Consider the following 23,309-nt stretch of genomic DNA (forward strand, 5'->3'; position numbering starts at 1 on the left):
CCTTACCAGACAGAACAGTAACTTTTGCATTTAAGTGTGATCGCAAACTATGTGGCTGACCTTTGTTGTCAATACCTGAGAAGTTCGCACCCTGAAACACTTGTGTATAGGCGTGTTATAAATGCCATATCATATCATATCATATGTTAGTTATTCTGTGAATGCTGTTTACGTTATTTTGTAGTTAGTCATTTTCTAATGCTTATGCAGTGATCAACAGTGGCATGAAATGTGTCAGGAGTCAAGTGTAGATGGCAAGGGTACACAAGCTAACCAGGAAGCGGTGGCAGAAATATTGCAGATTCAGAAACAGCTGCTTGAAAATCAGGTATGTGTTTTGGTAAGGAACACGTTCATGACACTATCGGTGATATTTCGCAGATTGTAGGATACCAGTGCATTTCCAATTTTCGACAGTGTTTCATTTTGAGGGGACATAAGCATACTTTTAAGAACAAAATATGTACATGTATACTGCTAGGGCTAAGCCATCATTTGGTAGATAAATCGATAATCACAGAATTCCATAACAGTGGTTCTGAACACGCCCATTTTAAGGATTGAGTGAGTGAAAGTGGACAAAAAGCTGGTCTTTTTTTGATCGCTGGTATATTCCCAGAGCATATCATTGCTGTTGGTATTTTTCATTCTGCTGATTAGACCCACCCATTGCTCTGACTGCATCTGTTTGACAAGCAGCACTTGATTACATGTTGCATTCTTATGAAGTCAAATTTAAAAATGATGGCTATTCCTCAAAGTAACTGAGCAAACAGTGATATGACTGCCTTTCAAAGAGATGGCTAAACTACACCTCCTATGCTTGTTTAATTGTGTTGCTCCCAAAAGTGATCAATTGGAATTGCTAATCAACATGCAATTACACCTCTGGCGAGTAAATAGTCTTTGGGAATTGGTTGTTTTAAGCATTATCATTTGTACATTACTTTTAAATGATGTAAATGAATACAGCAACTAAAAATATTAATCCAGAGGGGTTTTATTTCATAGAAATATAATTCGAAATAATTGAAGACCTCAAAGTTCAGCTGGCAAAAAGAAAAAACAGAGAAGGGGAAAAGACAGTATTAAAGCTCACCACTGACAATGATAACTTATATATACTCATTTTACAAATTTGTATTTTTCTGTTGAGTGGCCACCATATTTACTGATAGTTGTAGTTGTACGTTTTCAACACCAAGAATAGCTATTTCTTGGAATGTGCGGACGACATCCCGCCTGCTCCTCTTCTCAACCCCAACACCATGTAGATCTATTGAACGTCACTGTTCTCCTGCTCTTGTTTATTTTTCTGACTTCAAGTATGAGCAAGCCAAGCCATTTTGGTAAACCAGAGCTAGAATCCTTGAGACCAAGCAGAATTAGTGCCCCACTCTTAGTGCAACGGTAACCTGATCCTTCAATCTGCAGAATATCTTCACAAGCAGAGCAATTGGCTATACAGAGTCCTGCTGATTCTTCACATATGAAGGCTATGCCATCCCAATATCATGTCCCTCCAACGGTACTATAAAATAGGGGTTCACTTGAAGAAATACAATTTGATGTCAGTCTTGAAAGCTGTTCAAATATCTGTTTAAATATTACAGGCACCAGATTTCATGAAAATGGCATGCAAATATTGAAAGATAGTGAATGCATTCATTCAAAAACAATGGATTTACACAAGGGAATGTGGGCTTCTATATAACACTTGCAGTGTGGTATTCGGTTTGTTTCCAAGCACATCATGAAATATTTCCTTGCACTTTATTATATCAAATTCAATAACATGATCTGTGCTTTTTTTCATTGCATTTTTTGTATTTAGCGATGATGAAGGTCTTCACATTAAAGGATATGTCTTTTTTATCCAACTGAATCTTCTGCACAGGGGCTATAAATACTGCACCGATTGGGAGAACATGCCAATGTGGGATACAGATGAGGAGTATGACAATTATATTTTGTTTTTTACTACATTAACAGAATTGAAAATCTGCTTCCTCTCTGAATTATACAATTACATATTTGTAGTGACTAAAATGTATTTGTCTGTAGAAAAGCCCTTCTGTATATTTGTTCAAGCCTAACTAATTGTAATTATGTAGAATTCAACACAATCTTGGCTCGGCCAAAGTGAAGTCTCTTAAATCTTTCCAGCGAGACCTACTTTTATACATTATCTGCATGTCAGATATGTTATTAGCACCTGAGGGTGAGCTATCAGCCAATCCTGGAAAAACATAATTTACCAGCCAGCAAAGCTCACTTTCCAAGCCAACTCTGTGGCTAAGCCCTCTGCCCCGAGTTCTGTTCCCCAGCTTCTCAATTAATGAACCGTGAACATTTATTCTAGTTTCCTAACAATAAAAAGAGTGCTGTGACCACTTGCTGGCAAATTGCATTTTTCATTCAATTGCAATCTTGATCATTGGCAGTGTATTACTAGCTAGGGTGGTAAACGTTCTTTTGCTAATATTTGAAAAATATTCACTTTCACAAAAATGTGAACTAAAAATCAAACTGATACAGGCTTATAGAAGTAAGGGATTGGTCACAATCTACTCTGTGTTATAGCTGGAGGGCACCAGTAATGGTCCCTGTTTGCAAATGGACTCTATATATTGTCAACCTGTGGTAGACAGAGCTGCTGGAGTATTTAGAAATGTTAATGCCTGCTTTCTTGTACTTACACAAATCTATCAACAGAATTGCATGCATATTGTGTCATGATGAGTAGTGCAACACATTTCCATTTTTGTGAATTTAATGTATGTGATTTACCATTTTAAATGCAACATTTATTGACCAATATTTTTGATCTGTTCTTCAATTCATTCACATTTTAAATTTGAGCATATATGTTACCAATGGGTCATTCGCCATGTAATTTCTTTTTTTACAACCCTTTGGGGAAGAACAATTGTGCCTTAACATCTCAATTACATGAATATTTGAGAGGGGCAACCCCAATGCATCCATTGAAGAAACAAATGGTAATATGTGCATTAACTAATGGGCCTCATTACGACCCAGGCGGTAAGTAAACTACGTTTACGCCATGGTGGTTGGCGGACTTACCGCCCCATTCCGACCTTGGCGGGGCGGTAAGTCCCCAATCCCCATTTACCCTTCCCCATTCCCATTTTTGCCCCATAGGGCATAATGGGAGTGGGGAAGGCGTTAATTACGCCACCGTAAATTACGGTGGCGTAATTAACTCCATGGTCCCTTAGCGCCATGGATTTTAACACCTACTAAAAGCAGGTGTTAAAACCTCCATGGCGCTAAGGGACCTCGTAATCAGGCGGTAAGGGTCGGCGCTGTTTACGCTGCCGTAAACCCCTTACCGCCTGGGTCGTAATGAGGCCCAATGTAAGCTACACAAATTGATTTAAATATAGAGGAAGAAATGTTCCTCCTGGAAGGGAATTGTCCATTAGGGGCCTGTTAGGTTTGCACTTCGGTGTTAACAAGTCTCATCTGGCCAATATTCTTTATTTGTACTGCAAATGCAAAACAAAGGTGTAAATGCATCCATATTGACCTGCAAGCCTTTATTTCTGAACTAGACAAGGCGGATTGAGTAGAGGCTGCCTGCGAGGCAGAATTTACAATGGGTTCTTATGTAATCTGGCTGCTTTTTGATGGTGTAAAAAGCAAGCAGATACCCCTTTGAGATCCGTTGATTTCACGCCAGCATGAAAATGCTATGCTGGCATAGAACAGTGTGGAATTTGGAGCCAGGTGGGAAAAGGGAGGCCAAATTGTCACTTCCATTCTGTGCCAACCTTTGCTTTCACAAACACCCCCAAATGCTCTAAAGCAGGTATTAAAACAAGTGTTTTACCTTTATGCCTATCTTTAGCACCTTGATTAATTCTCACAGCACTCGGAAAATGTGCTCTAGAGTGGAACATCCTTTTATTGAAGTGAGCACTACCACTTTGAAAGATAATGAAGAAAAACATTATTAAAAGTATGTTGGTTTAAAGGTTCTTGGACAGTTCGCAAAGTTAAATGTGCTTGACCAAATTAGAGTAATAGGCTCATCTGATAATAGTTGAGACAAACGATATGCTTGGGTTTAGTTTAATGCGAAGTTTGCCTTCAAGTTCTAATGCTTTCACTTTTTCCACAAGTACGAGTTAACAAACTATTGTAAAGGTTGAGCCAAGATTTGGAAAGCTAGCACCAAAACGGAACTTCATTTTGCAAAAGACAAAAGTCTTTTGTCCATTCCCTTTAAACTATCTATGCTAAGACTTCTCCTGCCTTGTCCATTCTGCTTCTTCCTTGAGAACGCCCTTTAGTGAAGACTGAACCCTGCAGACCACACCCTTACTCTGGTACTGTCAGGAGTAGAGTGTACTGGAGCAGGCAACTTGTGTGTTGTCCTCCCTCTGGGGGGAGTGTTTATTCAATGCAGCCTAGCTAATATAAGCAGAGTACAGTTGCTGACAGAGGAAAAGGGGACGAGAGCAGCTGGTACCAAGGAAAAAGCCAGAGAGTCAGGAGATAAGATGTTATGCTGCTTGCCCTAGACTTAGTGTGCCCATCTTCTGGGGACCTTGGCTTCGCTCCTGCTACTACCCCCAACTGTATGTGTCGATACATGGATCAACTGCATCTGAGTTGTCTCCCAAGAGGGATATCTGTGTGCTACCAAATGTTAAGCCCCTGGAGGGTCATCTGACCCCCTCATAACCTTTAAAACCAGACCATAACACAAAATGATGGTCACTAAAAGCCACTAAGAGTGGGACAATAGAAGGGCCTCCAGATCTGGAATAGTTAAAATCCCACTCTCAAGACATCAATTGACAGGATTATTTCCCTCCTCAAAAATGAGGTGTCAGTGTCTGTTCAAATATCTTTAAAAATGATTGTTCCTGGTTGCCCCTCATGTATCCTTTCTCCGAGGTTGCTGGGACAACCTGGATTACCTTTGCTGACTCAATCACCAACTAGTCTGCCCCATAGTTGACCATATTTCCTGGGCTCAGTCTTGCTATCCTAACTAGGGTACAGACTGTACCTCCCTGTAGAGGTCTAAAAGAGTTTAGGACCTTGTCACATCCTCTGCCCTCCTGTTCGTACTTGCACTTAGAGAGGAAAAATGACAAGTAGAGGAACAAAGAACAGAGAACAGAGGAAATATGGACTAAAGAGGTGACAGAACAGAAGATAAAAGATGTGGGATACTTCACATAATCACCCATAAACCTTTGCGTGTAAATATATTACATTCAGTATTTGAGAATAAACTTAAAATGATCAGAGATAAAATATGCATTATTCATTTAAAGAGGATGGTTATTATTTTGTGTATTCTGGTGTGGGGTACATGGCAAGAGGAGGTATCATTGTAGTCTTAACACTCAGTCCGATCTAGGAAGGTAGACAATATGAATGTAACCCCAGTAATGAAGAGTGCTCAGTTCCTGCAACCTGTCCAATGTTTAGTTTCACAGGGAGCTTCACTTTCATACATGAAAAGAGCCAACCAAGGTTGAACTAGTACTTTGGTTGAATTGTATTAAAAAGTCCACAAGGAAGTGTCATGTTAATGAAAGTGCTGATAAAATGATAGTCCACCAGTAAGAAATAGTTTTAAGCAATCAATGGCATTTAGAATGTAACACTTAAATTATACTCTTCTTAGTTCGACTTTTTGCAATTAAGCGTGAAGTCCCCATTCCACCAGCTGTACCAGGAGGTAACGGGCCGGGCCTCGACTTAAAGGCCTGAACATAGCAAGGGTGTTTCATGAGGGCTGCAGGGGGTTATCAGCCAGTACAGCTCCTGGAACGGGGACTTAAAACTGTTCCACGGAATATGGAGGGGCTATGTGGAAAAGATTTCCATCCAGTGAATGGGCAGCCTCGGGGCATCCCGTTCATTGAATCAAAACACTTTCCCAACATGGCTGCCATGAAGCAGGAAGACAGGGCTCTGTATGGAGCCCCTGTTCCACTTCTATGGTGGCCACAACTGAGTGGAAACAACTGCGGCGGCAGGTCCTGTCACTGCTGCAATCAGGTGAGTGGGGATGAGGCTAATAGAAAATAAGGGAAGTGTAGGTGGGAGGAAGATGGCGGGTGGGGGAAGTAGCCATCAGGCATCTCGGAATGGGGGCTTGGATCACTAGATTCAGCAAGCATTCCGAGCATCCCGATTGGTTGGCTCCCCCTGCTAATATGTAACATAAGAAGTAGTGTTTAAAGCATACAAATTCAAAACTGGATACCCATAAATCATGCATTCTTGTGTTACAGTTGCAGCAAAAACCTATTGGTGCAACCTTCTGCGACAGAAAAAAGTAAGATGTAAGATGCTTTTATAATGTAAACTCCATGATGTAAATCAGCAACTATCTGGTTATGGCAGAGAAAACAAATGTTTTATTGTTCTAAAAGGCAGGTTGTGCTATCCTGTGCACTACTAAAACAGAAAGTGGTAGTGTAGCTACCTCCATGAAGATCCTCCTTGCAAGTGTGATGCATAAAAAGCATACTGTACAACTCTCTGATGTAGAGGCGGTGTATGAATAGCTACCAGCATGTTGATGGGTCATCTTCTCCTATACTGCATAATAAACTAAATCCATACACACCATAGCCTAAGGAACAACCAACAAAGGGTATTAACTAGGACTTCAACTGGAAAACAAGTTCACACTCCAACTATTTACACTGAAGCCACTTTTTAAAAATGTTTAATGAAATACTGTGCAACATGAGTTACTCGTTGAATGAGCAGACTTGTATTTCTCTACGTCCGATTGCATGTATGCCATCCCGAATTTGCCTGAGACCAATGATGCAACTTACAAAAGAGACAAAATATGGAAAATTCTACATGAAGAAACACCCTAGCCAGCCATTGGTTCTCTGAAATGTATGACTACGGTACTGGAGGCTGTGGTCACTGTGGCTATGGCCATGCCGACTGTGAACAGGTTTGGTGTATCTTGTACTCAGCCTAACTGCAGACTTGATGGATCAACTTGCGTTGTTTTTACATAGGGACCACAATTACTTGGCTACAGTGTTTAAAAGTCTCAAGGAAGGGGCAAAGCTATACTAACATTAACTTAGCCGAAGAGCTCCAAAGTACATTACATTGCTGAATCTTAGACCCAGATACATTGCATTTTAAGTGTATATATCATGTGTAAATGTGATTTAATCAGTTAATCCTGGTCTCGCTGCAGAAATGTAAACACTGGATTGACGCCATTGTTGTGGCCACACTGCCAGTAGAAGAGAAGGCAATGGTAAAGGCAGCATTCCTGATGCTACCAAGAGAAGTTACCCAGAGTACAGAGGAATCTAGGGAGGAAGATGATCCATTCAGGGATGGAGAGAAAATCCATGTGAAATGTATCAAAAAAAGAAAGTGGGAATCTCACTTGCTCAAGATTGCTAAAAACAAAATGTGACATTGCACATGGGCAGCACTTAAAAAGTCATCTGAGCTATGTACATCGAAAAACTGGCTCCTATTCCACAAGGCAGAAACCGAACGTAGGTCAGGAGTCCCAATGGATGCTTGATGATACTTGCAATTGACGTAGCAGTATTAAAACTGGGAGTATTTTAAAAGCTTCTGTCTATACTCCTCTGGAAGACAAAATCACATGTAGCCCTTTGGGAAATATATACATGCAAATGTTAAGATGTAGTTGTTACTTTATTGGCGTTTGAAACTGTTCCATGTTATACAATAAAATGTTTACAATTTATTTTGCTTTTCATTTTTTGTGTGCTTGCATTGATTTCACTGTATGAGGTTACACACACATGACTATGGCCGTATTTGTCTGTTCCCAATTAATTGTTGCACTTCAATCAGGTGGGGACATATGGTGCCATACTGAAATATTCAAAATAAATACATTCATGCTTTACTGATTTTATACCTGTCTACATAAAGCAAGCAATATTTCACTTCAGTCAGGCCAGAAAACAGAGATGAAATGAACAGGAATGTAAACAATGACTGTGAAGACCAGGGACTGCAAATGCAGTCCCAGAAGCCATGTGTGCTGGGACCCAATAAACATGTAGGTGTCAGGGGTGGGCCATAAACTTGGATGTGTATGGTGTGGAAGGCAGCAATTCCATGAACATACAGTCAGTTATACCTCTTCCACACCTCTCTTGGGAATCATGAACTTACATGCAGTCAAAGCCAGATGGAGAATACACAGTGCACGTTATGCCTCACATTTTGCAGCTGCAACGTTTGTGGATCTGGTATACTGCTATAAAAGGTTTGTACATTTCAAATACTGTAATAGGCGAACACCTTTAGTTTGCAAAGGTTTACACATATTCTTTTTGTAAACTGAAAGTTTACTGCATTGAAGCATATTTGCATATATACTGTGGATGATGGTTTGCAAATGAGTTGTAAACTAAAGGTTTACTATATTTTGCAATTTTAGTATACAATAAGTTTGCTATGGTTTACAAAATTGCGTTTGGTAAACAGAACGTTTATTGGATTTGACCAATGTAGCATACAAAAGGTTTGCAAGGTACTTCTTTTTTGTAAACCAAGGTGTACCTAATGTTTACAAAATTCTAGAACTTGAGGTCCAAATGGACTTGCATCACTACGTGGTTTATGCGCAAGTAATCCAAATGTAGTTTACAAAACAGTTTAAAATGTGTACAAACCTGTGTAAACTTATAGTTTGCACAGGTTTGCATACAGTTTACTAAATTAGTAAAACCATGATTTTCATGCAGTGGTGGACACTTTGAGAATCATTTTGAAGAGTGATACATCCTGTTTAATAAGAAGAAGGGGATCCAACCCTGGTTACAAGGATATATGTTTACAAAGTTTATGTTTGAATATACCTGTTATTTTATTGAGTTTAAACGGCCATATGATACCTGTATGATTATGTTGTATGCATAATTGTGAGGGACAGATACCTTTTGATATTAAAGTGTTTTCCTTCAGTCTTAGTTTGACAGGTAGGGAATTCCTCATTAGTGTAGGGATAGCGAGACGTTTATCTCACCCTTATTATTTAATAAAATGGCTACTTGTTCGTCTTGCATTTCTGACCTCTCACAGCTACCATAAGACAACATACCATAAGACAACACATGAAAAAGGGGTTGACTAGACAGGAGGACTTCAGTAGAAGTTCACAAAAATAAATAATCCAGGGGAACAAGCAGGTTTAACGCAAAATATGTTGAGATTGAACAAAACAGGATGATGGAACCCCAAGAATGGAATTCTGTCCTAACACAGAAGGCTGGCAGAGGAGTGGCAAGCCATATCTGAAAAGAATGCAGTTTCAATGTTTATAAAATGGACTATGGCGGAGTAGGAATCTGTAGGTAAATAAAGGTGGGCAAAATTGATATACAAATCTTTGTAACGTCACCTGGTTGCATAAGCCTATCAGTCCTGGATTTTTACTCTCTTCCAGAGGAGAGAGCAGATTATGTAGTTGTGATGAGTTGGTAAATCTTGTGAGCTGACACTACTCTGAATAACTTTTAGATTCAGACTGCGACAACACGTTTAAGGAGGGCCGGTCCTTCTTGTGATCGGATGGGTGACTATCTGGGTACCTAGCAGAAATAGTAGGTCAGAAGACTTAAAGAGTTCTCTGCAAATGGCCATAATCGCAGAGAGTCAGCCCTTGAGGTTGTCCTGTGCTCGTGGTCCCAGAGTATGCTCTTGCAGTGACTGTTTTCATCACTGATATTTATGACTCCACTGCAACCTGCTAATGTGCTTTGTATGCCATTTTGATAGGCCTCCGAAGTTGATGAGATGCCAAAGCTTAATCTCTTATACCTTCGGAGCCCCAGGTGGGTTGAAAAGTGGTGATTGCTCGGGCTGTTTTTCCAGTTTCAGATGGTGGTAGCTTGACTGGAGATGCAGCCTAGAAAGGTGCCTGTGGCCACTTAGGTCTGCAATCACATCATTAATTTTATTTGTGATGTGCCTCTCCCTCTGGATTGCTTAGTTCAGTAGGCGAACATCTGCGCATAGCCAGATGTAACATCACTGATATTTTCTTCAGGCAGCCCATACCAGTGAATAAAGTCTAAACTTCATTGAGAAGGCCTTTCAGATCAGATTCATGCAGCTGAAATGTAAACTGGTTGAGTTCGAGTGATTCTGACACTTTTCAGTTGAGTTGTATGTCTTTCCCGACTTGAGTAAAACCACTCTTGACTTTGTGTTTCTTTCGGAATTAGCCAAATTGATCATAAAAAAATCGATCGAATTGTACATTTGACCATGTACATTTGACCGATTTCGGTCAGTATCATTGGATTGATTTTTCAAAATGCTGAACACAGAGAGCAGAGGTTGCAGGGGTATCCCCTGCTCCCCATGTTAATTATTTTTGGATTTCGAGGTTGCAGGGGTGTCTCCCGCTTCATCAATAGTGGAGGCAGGGGACGGAAAAAAGAAAGAAAAAAAGAAAAAGGGACCATGCAACGTCAGATCCGACTCACCATGGTTCTTCTTGTGCCTCATTTGTGTGGTTGGGCGAGAGTAGCACACTTTGGAGAAATGATTAAGCTGTAGCATTTTAAGCAGTCATATGCTTCCGTTTTCTTGAAACAGATGTGGACTTCCTCCACATCGTGAGCAAGTGCACCTTGAGATTGAGAGCTCTGTCTGTCTCCTTGTAGCATTTTTCAAAGTTCTCCAGATGCCGTGTCTTTGTGGGGTGTGTGGAGACCTGTTTCTCTGGATGGCCTGAGCATGCTCGACCATGTGTGCTCTTTCTGGTGTATTTCTGTCAAACTATCGCTCCAGAGTCAGCCAACTTGTGATCTCTTGTATCTACAGAATTTTCGTTAAGGATATGCATGGCTCATTAGTATGCTTCTGCTGAGCTTTACTGATGCACACCCTTGGATCTGTTGCGCCCTGATTTCATCATTTACATCAGCCAGTTTGCATGATTTGGCAGGGTGCTGCAGTGTGACATGAAAGGCCACAATGGACTTACCCTGCTTCTGGACTGCTTGGCGCAAATTCAAACATTCATTATCTGGATTGATTTATGGCTTCAAATGCGCAGACAGAGCCATTGTTGCCAAGTTTTAATCGTCGTCGCCTGCCGTGTTTGGAAATTGAATAGGTCAAGCACATCATCATCTCCCAGCAGGTGCAGTAGAGTAGATCCCTTTACCTCTGGATCAGTTTCTCTTACTGCTCGGAAGCAGACATTTAGGCGTCCTAGCCACAGTGTCCACCGCAAGCCAAAGAGACAAAGGGTGATGAGCCATGCCAAAGTGTCGCTTAACTTAAAGGGCAAAGCAAGAGAAACTGCAGCACCCTTTGATGAGCTGCTGACCGAGAACAACTGCTTTTTCTAATATTTTTTGAACAAACTGGATGCAAGTTCATGCAAATTTTAATAATGCACACTTTCCATCTACAGATGGAGGATGTAGATATGTTGCTGATGCCTATGGCCTCACAATCCTAGAGGTGGGTAGAACTGAATGAAGAATAACTAATAATAACACATTTTGGAGCTTAGTCAATGCTAATGTTAAAAAGTAAAAAATAAAAATAATTACATAATAGGTAACTGCCATTTAGATACAGACATAGAAAATATGCATACAAATATTTTAAATGTGGTGAACAAAGTAACCATTGTGGTTTTTTTGTGTTTATGTTTCCTCTGCAGACCCGGAAAGTATATGAATGGAGTAGCGTATGGTAGTAAGACAACTGTATCCCAACCCAAGGAATGGAAGCATTCTAATTGTTCAACTATTACTTGTTAGGTCTTGAGGAATGCGAGTAGAATCATATTAATTGCAGAATCTGGTCAACCATTGGTCATAGGCATATCTTGAAGAGGTTTGATACTTTCCATTGTTGTGGCTTCTAGTGGCTTATGTCGTTTATTGACAAGTACAGCATAAACAAACATTATTTTTAATGGGCGATATAAGAGGTCAGAATAAAGGAACTAACTTCCCTCTTCTCTACTACTTTTTACTACATTTCTTTTACAATTTGGTAGTATTGTGGGTCATACCAGAGTAGTTTCGCTTTTATGTGGTCACCGAGGACAGGCACTCTCCTGAACACAGATCACAGTTGGTATTTATCATCACCAATTGTACTTTAGTTGTGTGTCTGTAGAGGGAGAGGGCGTTCTACTTTTTCTTGCTTTACCCTTTTAGATAGGCAGTAGGTCGGCGCGATCTAAAGTACATTTCAGGTACCACAACTAGGGAAAGTTGAGCCTGTTCTGGCGTGAAATGAGACAATTAGTGTAAATGGTCACTTGGAAAATATAATTGTTCATTCATATAAGACTGTGTGATAAATGTGTCTTGAGCAATTTGGTCAATCAGAGAGCTCATTGTATGATCTTCGTATGTGATATGATAGCCATGTCAAAGTGCGGCAGAGCACACAAATTGGAATTCACGGACCTGGCAGGTGCTGTGGGGGCTGCAACATTGGTGTCACTGGGTACTGACGTGTCGTACGCCCAAGTAAAGCTATGCAGGGAAAAGTGTGCATGTCCCTGTTTCTAATCCATGTTAGTCTCTCCACAAGACACACTGTGTGGTCACCATGCTTTTGTGGTCCTGCTTTCAGATACCATTGATGGGTATCCATTCCGTGGACAATCTGCACACATTCACTGTGTGCCCTGGAATGCAGATTGTGGTGCCCCGCTGCATAATATTCGGACACAGTGCAGGGGAGTACCTCCTCGTCGCCAGTTGTTATCAGTGTCGGATTGATCCATCTGCTATTCGGCTGGTGGCCGGGCCGAACTCACTTCGAGGGCAAGGCCCTGGGGGCCGCTACCACATCTTTTTGATTAATATTTTATTTCTATCGCGCTCGTAAACAAGCCTGTCTGGGCCTTTTTGGGGGTTACTAGTAAGTTACATTACGCTTTTGCCTTGCTTTGTGGCCCGACCCATAGGCCAGTTTTCTGGAATTATTTGTTTCGTAACTTTCATTGTAACTAATAATGGGCCATCATGGCTGGCTCAGCTGGCAGGCCGCAGCCCGAGCAGCTCGCCTGGCGAAGTGCGTGCGGTGCGGTGATGATGGAATGACCTGGTGGTGGCAATGGCAGCCTCACTCGGGCAACCAGGGGCTGGGCTGGCCGGCGCCAGCATTCATCAAAACAATATAAGAACTAGTGTGTGCTACACACATGTTGTTACCTTGCTTGATGATTTTGCTAAGTGCATGCATGCAGCCATCAGAGGGGCCGCAACGGGCCGCCGTGCAGGGCTCGCCTCACCTCTGCCTGCCGCAGGCAGCAGCCTGAGATACTCAAAAAATGGGCAATAAGTGAACCATTAGAAATCACTCCAATATATTTAAAAAATAAGTACAATTGGAGATTTCAGTTGTGATCTGCAGCTATACTGTAATTCTCTGTTAGCCTTTCTCCCTGCTGGATATTGCACTAATTATATAATGCCATTGCCTATCCGTTGTCAATGGCAACCACAGATCATGGGAGAATAGTAATTGTGTTTCCCATGGGGAAAATAGCAATAGCCAAAATGATTGTGCTCCTATATTTATTTAAAGTCATGCCCGCGCTTATACCAAATTCTTATTTTAAGGCACTCTTGATTCACTATTGCTCAGATTATTTTGGGGCAACAAAAAGACCAATAGAATCGGGTGGTCTGTCCGCACCCATGGGACTAACGGCTGATGGTCACTTTATCAAAACACTTTGGTCAGACCAAGGTTAAAACACTCCCAACACCGGTAAGGAGTGCACTATGTCTAATATGGGCTTGCCGTGCATGGTGCAACCCACACAAATACAAATGCATCGACAGCGCAGTGCACGACTCGCCACTTTTGAGTAACAGCAGCATATTTGACGGCCTACTGGGTGATTCCGGACAGAAAATCTGGGAGAAACTGGACTCTGCAACTCTGAGCGATCTGTCCACAGGCGGGCTGGGTCATGCCCTTTCACGAGTTTCCCAATTGGTGGCATTTGCAGTCAATTCCTAATACATGCTATGATGCTGCTACAATTACTACGCTAAGCAGAACGTGGCCAGACTTCCCCATCGCCCCCAACGTAGTGTCCATGCTGAAATCACTTCCGGACTACAGACAAAAGATACCCCATCTCTATTCATCATGTATGACATCCAACACTCCTCACGTGAACAGAATTAAAGACAAATGGGAGAACGACCTCCTGAACACTGCAATGGGCTAGGCTGAGGCCCTGGGGGTGTAGAACTTCACACGACTTCACTCTCCATTTAAGTTGCTTTCAACTTTGCAGGAAGTAACAACAAATGTGTTGCACTTGCATGCAAAGTTGAAAGCAACTTCTGTCTGGGGCTGAGGGCCACCGGGGAAGGGAGGAACTGTGCCCTGCACAAAGACAGACTCCGTGCCGCCCGCGCCAGAGGAGGAGGAGTCAGAGTCAATTCCATGACGTGAGTGACACTGACGAGTCGACGACGTGAGAGGATATGGGCCTTGGCTGGGCTCCTGCCGGGCATGATTTTGCACAGACAGGGCAGGAGCCAGGTCCGTGCATGCAAGCAGCATGGTGGCCATGCAGCAGCAGCAGACATGAGACTGCAGAAATAGCAGCAGCGCACGGCCCGCCCGCCCCCGCCACGCCAAGTTCTTGTTTTGGGCAGCACCGCAGTCAGCAGCAGCACTGCACCTACCAGCCACCTATGAGCAGCGGCACCTGCTGCTGTGATCTTAATCCGGACCACACCACCAACAACAAGTTGCCTGCTTTCATGCTCTTAAGTATTTTTTTTCTTCCTTTATTTGTAATTGTTGGACAGTTTTATGTGTTTTATTTACTGTCGGTAATAGCTTTTCGTCGAACAAAAAGAAATGACTGATAAGCTATTCTCAAACTAACTCTAGTAAAGCTTTGAACTTTGAGCGCAAATAAAATATTGTTGGATCTTCAGGTCCTCGTTTTCCCTAAAAAAGATAATCCAGAGGGAAAGGTGTGGGCTTCACTTCGCCTTCAACAGTGCAGCTGGGTTGCAAGTTGGTAGTGGATGAAGGAGTGCCCAGCTACTCCCCATGGGGGGGGGCTAGGTTAATCCGCAAGTCTCCAGTCGATCTTTTGGTATTGTGCCGCTGATGCTGCAACCCATTGCACAAGATGGCCTCTCAGCCCTGTAGGTTCCATGATGCTTACATTTTTCACAAAAAGAAGTGCTGTTAAAATAACCTCATAGAAATAAGTGCAATAATTATCAGCAGGTAAGGAAATGACACAGCACTGTGACCTATTTCCGGGAAATATGTGTTTTTTTTTTTTTTTTAACTTTTATTTTTGGCGGCAGAAGGTTACATGGTACAAACAGCAAGGTCTCAAGCATGGGCATACGTTACAAGGTGGAGCAATACATAAAGCATAGTGCAATGGTAACAGTAGTGTCAGGCATTAGTCACATGAGATTTATACAAGTATGTGTTCATATAGTAGGGGTGGATACGGAAGGAGTGGGGGATAATCCAGAGCTGGAGGTGCTCGTGCTTCTTCTGTTAAGGTATGAGTTGAATTCCATCCAGATGTTCTTGGGGCGAGAGGTGGCAGGAAGCATGGATATAAATTCCTCCTCACAATTGCGTGACCAAGTAAGCATATGGAGCCACTTCCGGTGGGCCGGAGGGAAGGGACATTTCCAATTCTGAAGAATGCATTTTTTGGCTATCATACAACCAATATTGAGAAATCTAGCTGAACATCTAGTGTCGTCGGTCCTCCAGGCACCAAACAGGACGGCCAGAGGATCCAGGTCAATTACCGTTTCAGTGATAGCAGAGAGTGTTTCTAGGATACCCTCCCAAAATCCAAGCAGTTTGTTACAAGACCAGAACATGTGTAGGTTATCAGCCTCTGTCGCCCCGCAGCGGGGGCAGGAGTGCGCCGCAGTATGGGCGAACCTCGAGGTTCTATACGGAGTATAATAAAGTCTATTTAGAAGTTTGTACTGCATGGCGCGAAAACGGAAATTGAGGGAGACTCTTTGGGTGTGTAGGCACATATCCTCCCAGGTCCCATCCGATATTTCCAGGCCCAGGTCGCTGTCCCATTCATCTCGTGCCTTGAGAGTGGGAGTAGGGGAAGCAGCCTGAAATAACTTGTAAAGTGAGGAGACCACTCCACGGGCACCACCTGAGTTGGCAATGTATGCAATGGTCGAGTTGTCCGGGGGCTCGTCCGGGAATGTGGGCCATTTGGAGCGAAACGCAGCCCGCAATCTATAGTATTGGAGGGTTTCCAAGGCGGTCCCGGTGTGTCCCGGTTTCCAAGATCGGGGGTCAATGAACCTGCCTTTGGGATAGAAGTCCGTCAGTGCTTGGTATCCCAGCTTCCCCCAGTGTCGGGCCAGCGCTGCATCGTGAGTGGGTTCCAGGCCGGGAAAGGCCCACACAGGAAGCCACTTGTAGTACGGGGAGGCTCCAGGTGTCTGGAATAGCAGGCGAGCCCAGGCTAAAAGAGTCGTATTGAGAGGGTCAATGGGAGAGTCGGGTGTGTATTGACGATGCAGTATGATGGACATTAGATCGATACCAGCAGTTGCCAGTTTTTCCAGTTTGATATGGGGACGAACCGGTGTACCAGGATACCAGTGAGTAGCATGTTGGGCCTGAGCTGCGTGCCAGTAAAGTGATAAATCCGGAGCCGTGAGTCCCCCTAGTTTGTATGGAAGTGTCATGTCCATCCACTTTTTGTGTACTGCGCCCGAGTGCCAAAGGAACTGCGCAAATAATGTGTGTAGCCTGGCAAAATAGTCCTTCCCAGGCCACACGGGTACATTGCTAAACGTGTAAAGAAGTTTGGGGAGCAGGATCATTTTAATGAGGGAGAGCCGTCCAGCAATGGATAGTGGAAGGACTTTAGTCTCAACTGTTCGTGCTACCGCAGAGTAATTATCAGCAAGGAGGGTGGATTTAGCTAAGGATATGTGTACGCCCAGATATCTAACACCATTTGGTTACCAACGGAGGGGGTATTCAGAGGTAGGTTGCTGGGTGGATTTAGTGAGCGGGAAGATCTCTGATTTGGAATAATTAATAGTGAAGCCGGAGTGAGTGCCAATGCGGGTAATATCCCTCAGTATTGAGTCAAGGTATGTCGCGGGGTCTCTGATATATAGTAAAACATCGTCCGCGTATAGAGATATAATTTCGGGGCCGTCTTTCAATCTTATTCCCTTGCGGGCATGATGAGCACGGACGTAGTCTGCCATTGGTTCTACAGCTAAAGCGAACAGTATTGGAGAAAAGGGGCATCCCTGTCGGGTACCTCTGAAGAGTGTGAAAAGGTCAGATGTTAGTGTATTGGTTCTAACCCGCGCCACAGGCGAGGTGTATAGCAATTTGATGAACCTAATCATGTTTGGGCCGATGCCCATAGTCTCCAGCACCAGCCAAGTGTATCTCCAGGAGACCATATCAAAGGCCTTTTGGGCGTCCAGTGTGACCGCCCCCGCTTGTACATCCTGATCAATGCGGGACATTACGTTAAATAGTCTTCTGATGTTGTGGGAGGTGGACCTTCCAGGTACAAAGCCGGCCTGGTCCTCATGGACCAAGTACGTCATAATGGGCAGAAATCGGTTCGCTATAATTTTTGCAAAGATCTTCGTGTCAAGATTCATAAGGGAGAGGGGTCTATAGGACCCACATTCATCATCCGGTTTGTCAGGCTTGAGCAGCAATGTAATGGCTGCCTCGCGCATGGAAAGGGGGAGGATAGAGACTCGGAGCGATTCATCCCAGACCTCAAGTAGCTTGGGGGCGATTATTGCGACGTGTTCTTGGTAGAAATCGGCGGTTAGGCCGTCAGGCCCCGGGGCTTTGCCTTTGGGTAGGTCGGAGATGGCTGTCACTATCTCATCAAGTGCAATTGGGGAGTCTAGTCCGTCTCGAGTGGTGGAGGAGATCTCTGTGGTGGGGATCCGGTCGAGGAGTTCTCGCATATGTTGTTCAGTGTGCTCAGCAGGCTGAGAGTAGAGGGACCTGTAGAACTCGGTGAATGTGTCTAGGATTTGTTGGTCAGCCCATTGAACATTGCCCTGTTCATCTTTAAGAGAGGTGATTTGCGTTCGGCCAGATTCCTATTTGATTAGTGTCGCTAACGTTTTCCCGGGCCTATCTCCCTCACCATATTTCCTGGCCGATTGAGGGCGGCCAAGGAATTGTATCTCGCTGACGACGAGTTTGTTGAATGCCTGGAGTTCATCGGAGATCTGGGCAAGTGTGGCAGGGTCGGCACCAGAGGCACCTTGCAGTTCCAATTGCTTCAGTTTGCTTTCAGACCGACCCAATGCAGTTCTAATTGATTTCAACACCCCAGCTTCCCGGGAGATGGACATTCCCCTGATATATACCTTGAAGGCGTCCCATCTTACTGCAGCAGAAGTGTCCCGGAGAGTGTTTTGTTCGAAGAAAGACAGAATGTCAGCAAGTATTTCAGCCTTAAATACAACATCTCGCAGGGCATTGGATTTGAAACGCCAGGTGCTAAACGTCGGAACAGGTATCCCCAGTCTAGCTGAGAGTGTAATCGGGGCATGATCAGACAGCGTACGAGGCAGGATCTGGGAGTCCACCACCCCTCCCATGACTCCTTTTGAGACAAAAAATAGGTCTATCCTAGAAGAGCTATCGTGCACTGATGAATAATAAGTGTAATCCCTGAGATGGGGGTGTAGCGTTCTCCAGGCATCGCAGATGTCGAGGGTCTTAATGTGAGAGTGCAGTCTGCGTGCAGCGCTGGACAAAGGCCGGGGAGTAGTTCCAGTTCTATCTAGGGCCGTAACAAGGATAAGATTTAAATCTCCCCCCCAAAGGATCAGTGTGCCCACATATCCCAGCAGTATGGTGGTGATTTTATCAAAAAAATCGGGAGAGTCCACATTGGGGCAATAGGTATTGACAAGTAGATATTCTTTGTTGGCCAAAGTACAGTGTAGTATTACATAACGTCCCTCGGGGTCAGTGTAATTTTTGTGCAATCTAAACTTAATCGATTTATGAATCATGGTTAGAACCCCCCTGGATTGAGTGGAGTAGGAGGTAAAAAATCTAGCAGGTCCCCATACCGGGGCCATGGTTCTAGGAATGTGGCCATTGGAGTGTGTCTCCTGTAGGAGCAGTATTTTGCAGCTATGTCTGTTGGCATAGGCCATGATTTTACGTGCCTTGGTGTGATTGCTTATCCCACGGACATTCCCTGACATTATGACGGTAGCCATTGCAGTGACAGATACCCCATTATGCAACACGTACTCTCAATGAACGTCTAGGATCCAACAATAGTGTATGCCCAGAAGCCTGAAGACAAACTCGCGATCGCGGCCCATTAGTGCTCGCCCCATGCAACCTCGTGTGCCTTTTGTAGATAACACCCGGTTTCCCTCCCCCACCCTCACCGCCAACCCATGATTAGCAGTGTACACCCCACCCATCCCAAACAGTGCACAGTCGGATCGACCCCAACATGATCCAGCCTGTGCAAGAGCCCAACAGGGGCAAACCCAGAACAGAGATATAAAAAACAGTGCAATCGCAGTGGGGTGCGCTATTGCCGTGTGCTAGCCCGCTTGGGACCCAAAGGTATCCGTGAGAAATTAAACAGTGTTTGCGGTTTAGTGATGCATGTCACAGCATCTATATGTAGCCGTGACGGGCCTAAATGTGAAACAGAGAAACGTTACATTCAACGAAGACAGGAAGTCAGCATGGTCACGATGAGTAGTTCAACAACATGGAAAATGAACAGTGCGTATCAGAGAGTTTAGGTACAGTGAGTACAGCCCGGAGGGCATGGGAAATAGAAGTATAACAGCAGGGTAGTTGTGGGGGAGGCCGATGGATGATGGAGCCGTCAGACCGCCTGAGCCAACGACGATCAGGGAGAGCAAGTTTCGGACAAAGTTCAATCATTCTCCACCACATCTTCAGCAGATGGATGAGGGGGAATGTGTGCCTCTATGAATTTCACCGCTTCTGAGGACACCGTAAAGAAGTAAAGTTTGTTGTTAAATGTGAACTTTAGACGGGCAGGGAATAGGATGGCGTATGGAATGCTTCTCTCCCTGAGCAGTTTCTTGACTCCAAGAAATTGGCGACGCTCCTGCTGAACTGCAATCGAGAAGTCAGGGAAGATTCGGATCACCTGCGAGTCCAATTTGAGCTCACCCTTCTCACGTGCGAGGCGGAGGATTTGATCCCGATCTCTAAAACTCTGAATTTTTGCAATAATGGGCCTCGGAAAGTCTCCCGGTTTGGGACGTGGGGCCAGTGCCCTGTGGGCCCTTTCGATGGTGAAGAAGGGGGACATATCCGGGTTGCCCAACAGGTCTTTCAAGAGGTTCTCGACAGCCAGTTCGAGTCGGCCCTTCAGCGCATTTTCCGGGACCCCAATAATGCGTATATTGTTCCTCCGTGATCTAGATTCGAGGTCATCACATTTGGCCCTCACTAATTTCATGTCCGTGACAAGGGTGGATACCGTGCTCTGCAGTGTGGTTATATTGTCCTCATTGGAACTGATCCTGTTTTCAGTTTCGGTGATTCGCGTCCCTTGTTGATCTAGTTTGGACCTGAGAGATGCCACATTTGCATTGATGTCATCTAGCTTCTCATGAAAAGCTGCAAAGTTTCTAGCCATTGATTCCATGACGACCGTCAGGTCTGTGGGGGGGCCCTCTGCAGAGAGTGGTACTTCGATCTGGTCGCCTGATTTATGGGCCGAATCGGGCCTCGGGGTGGCCTTCGCAAATTTGTCCATGGCCCCTGTTTTACTAGTGTTCCTGGACCTGTTGGACATCGTGTGTGTCGCGTGGTACAGAGTGTCCAAAGTGGTTAGTCTCGTGTGGGTATCGTGTACCCTGAAGCGGGGCGGTGCAGTGACAAGATGGAAAAGGCTGCTCTCTTGTTGGTGGCGCAGCAGCGGCCCGCAGAGCCGGTAGGCAAGGATAATAAATGTCCCTGAGCCACAAATCCGAGTGCCGGGGGTGATGGCTAAAGAGTTCACCCTAATGGAGCACAGTAGTCAGATTGAACCAGGGGGATTTGCAGAAAAATACTGCACACAATGGCCTCCCCAACTCCTCACCTCAGGCTCGGTTCACATCCGTTAGCAGGATCAGGATGGTGGCGACTTCAGCGGCAATCACACGCGACCGATGATCCAGCACCCAGCGGCGACCAGGAAGGCCTCCGGGCCGTTAGGCGCGGAGGGAGCTTTGTCTCCGGAACGTGCTGCAGTATCACAGAGGCAGCAGGGGGAGAGCCAGGCAAAGGCGACGCACGAGCAGCGGTCGGCCGCCGGCAGCACCAGATGTCAGGCGCCGGACTTCCGCGTTGGATCCGTCCACGCGCGTCAGCGTAGGCAGCACAGGCGGCCCCCGCGCACCGAACCCGGTCCCAGCCACAAGGCAGCCGGGCGCGGAGGGCCAGATAAAGAGCCAGATAGGGGGTTGAACCGCAGGGCCGCCAGCGGCCACGGGCGTCAATCGGCGCCGCCGCTCACGCCGTTCACCGGCAGCGCGAGGGCACAGCTCGGCCCAACACTGGGGCAGCGCCAGCGGCCGAACACAGGGTCAGGAGGTCCGATTTGGGGCCAGATTTCACGGGCAGGTGGCCCCGAGTGTCTGCAATGTGGGAGCCAAATCTGGAGACGGGGCAGAGTAGCAAACCGCAGATGGAAGCAGATGAAAAGCGGCAGCATACGGAGCTAAAATGCTAGGCAGCCATTTTGTCGGCTGCTCAACAGCGCCCACCGGGAAATATGTTTTTAAGAGCATAGAGTGAGTTAAGAGTATTACTGTAATGATATTGTTGTCTTTTCTTATTTGTTTCAATATGTATGTGCACAAAACAGTGGCTTCCAGTTGGCATGTTGCAGAATCCATCCCCTGCTGTGTGCAGCGACTGGGATTTCTTTTCACCACAAGTCTTATCTGAACCATAGGTCTGACTGCTTGGGCAGAGGGGACATTGTTTCTGTTCTTAACACTTCATCAGGGGTCTCCAACCTCTAAATCTTCCCAGCCCGCCACACCCAAAATGACAAAGCATATCCAGAGACCTTAAGGGAGGCAGGGGGTGGGGTGGAGGTCGGGGTCAATGGCCTGGGGTTTCTATGAGGGAAACAGCTAGCTGGAAGTGTGCGCAGTGATCAAAAAATTACCCTAACATCCCCAACCTATCCATAACCTCTCCTCCCTAAACCTCATTCCGGTTTCCCTACTCCCCCCCACCCCCCTTCCTATCCAACCATCGTCTCCCTAACCCTCCTTCCCTGCTGGTGCTGCAGAGCCCTGTATAAGCATCAACTTGCAGGTCCCATAACCGCAGTGGGGGTGTTTGGGTCATGCCACTCCTGCGCCTCGGAGCTGTGGACCCTGTCACAGAACTGTATGCAGAGTTCTGTTATTTTATGAGTTGTGTTGTACTGTAACAGACACATGAACCATCTGTAAATAGAATTTTCTGTAAAGTCGTGAATTGACGCGATTCACGGATGATGGTTTGAGGGCCACTTTTTTGAGGTGAGGGGTGGGCTACTTTTTGAGGCGAGGGGTGGCCCACTTTTTTGAGGCGAGGGGTGGCCCACTTTTTTGAGGCGAGTGGTGGGCCACTTTTATTGGGTGTCAGGGCCTATTTCTTGCCCCAGTCCGGCCCTGGTTGTTGTGTACTCTGGTGATCACTTGACATTAGGGCGCGCTAATAACTGATGTCGGAACTGTTATCTGGTTTTGCTCCACTGGTGGAGGCTTTTCACTCGAGCAAGGGGTGGGCCACTTTATTTTATTTAGCAGTGATGTGTAATGTCTCCTGCTTGTGAATGGGTGCATGTGTGTGAGTGAGTGTATTTGTGTCTGCACCGACGGCCAGAGGGGGCCAAATCGCATGACTATACATAACAGGAACGTTTTTCCTCTTTTAGTTCTCGACCAATGGGCAGGATATAAGGGGCAGAGGGACGTGAGGTGAACTGGGAGCTCTAACTCCCATGGACTAACCTGAGCTTGGGCCGAGACAACCAGGTCATTGAGCGGTGATGCTTTTGAGACACCTCCACAAAGGTTAGTGGTCACCACTAATGTAACAGGTCTAATCAGGTGATCTCGGCCAGGGCGCTATGTTCCCCTTTTCCCATAAAGTGATGGTTTGGCATTACTTAACTCAAGCTAAGAGCTAGCATCACTATTTCCTCCATGAGCAAGTTGTTTCAGATCCCCAAACTATTGTGTGCGTGTTTGTAATGGGTGAAG

Source organism: Ambystoma mexicanum, chromosome 1p, assembly GCF_040938575.1.
Source record: "Ambystoma mexicanum isolate Mex_15411 chromosome 1p, UKY_AmexF1_1, whole genome shotgun sequence".
NCBI classification, from domain to species: domain Eukaryota; kingdom Metazoa; phylum Chordata; class Amphibia; order Caudata; family Ambystomatidae; genus Ambystoma; species Ambystoma mexicanum.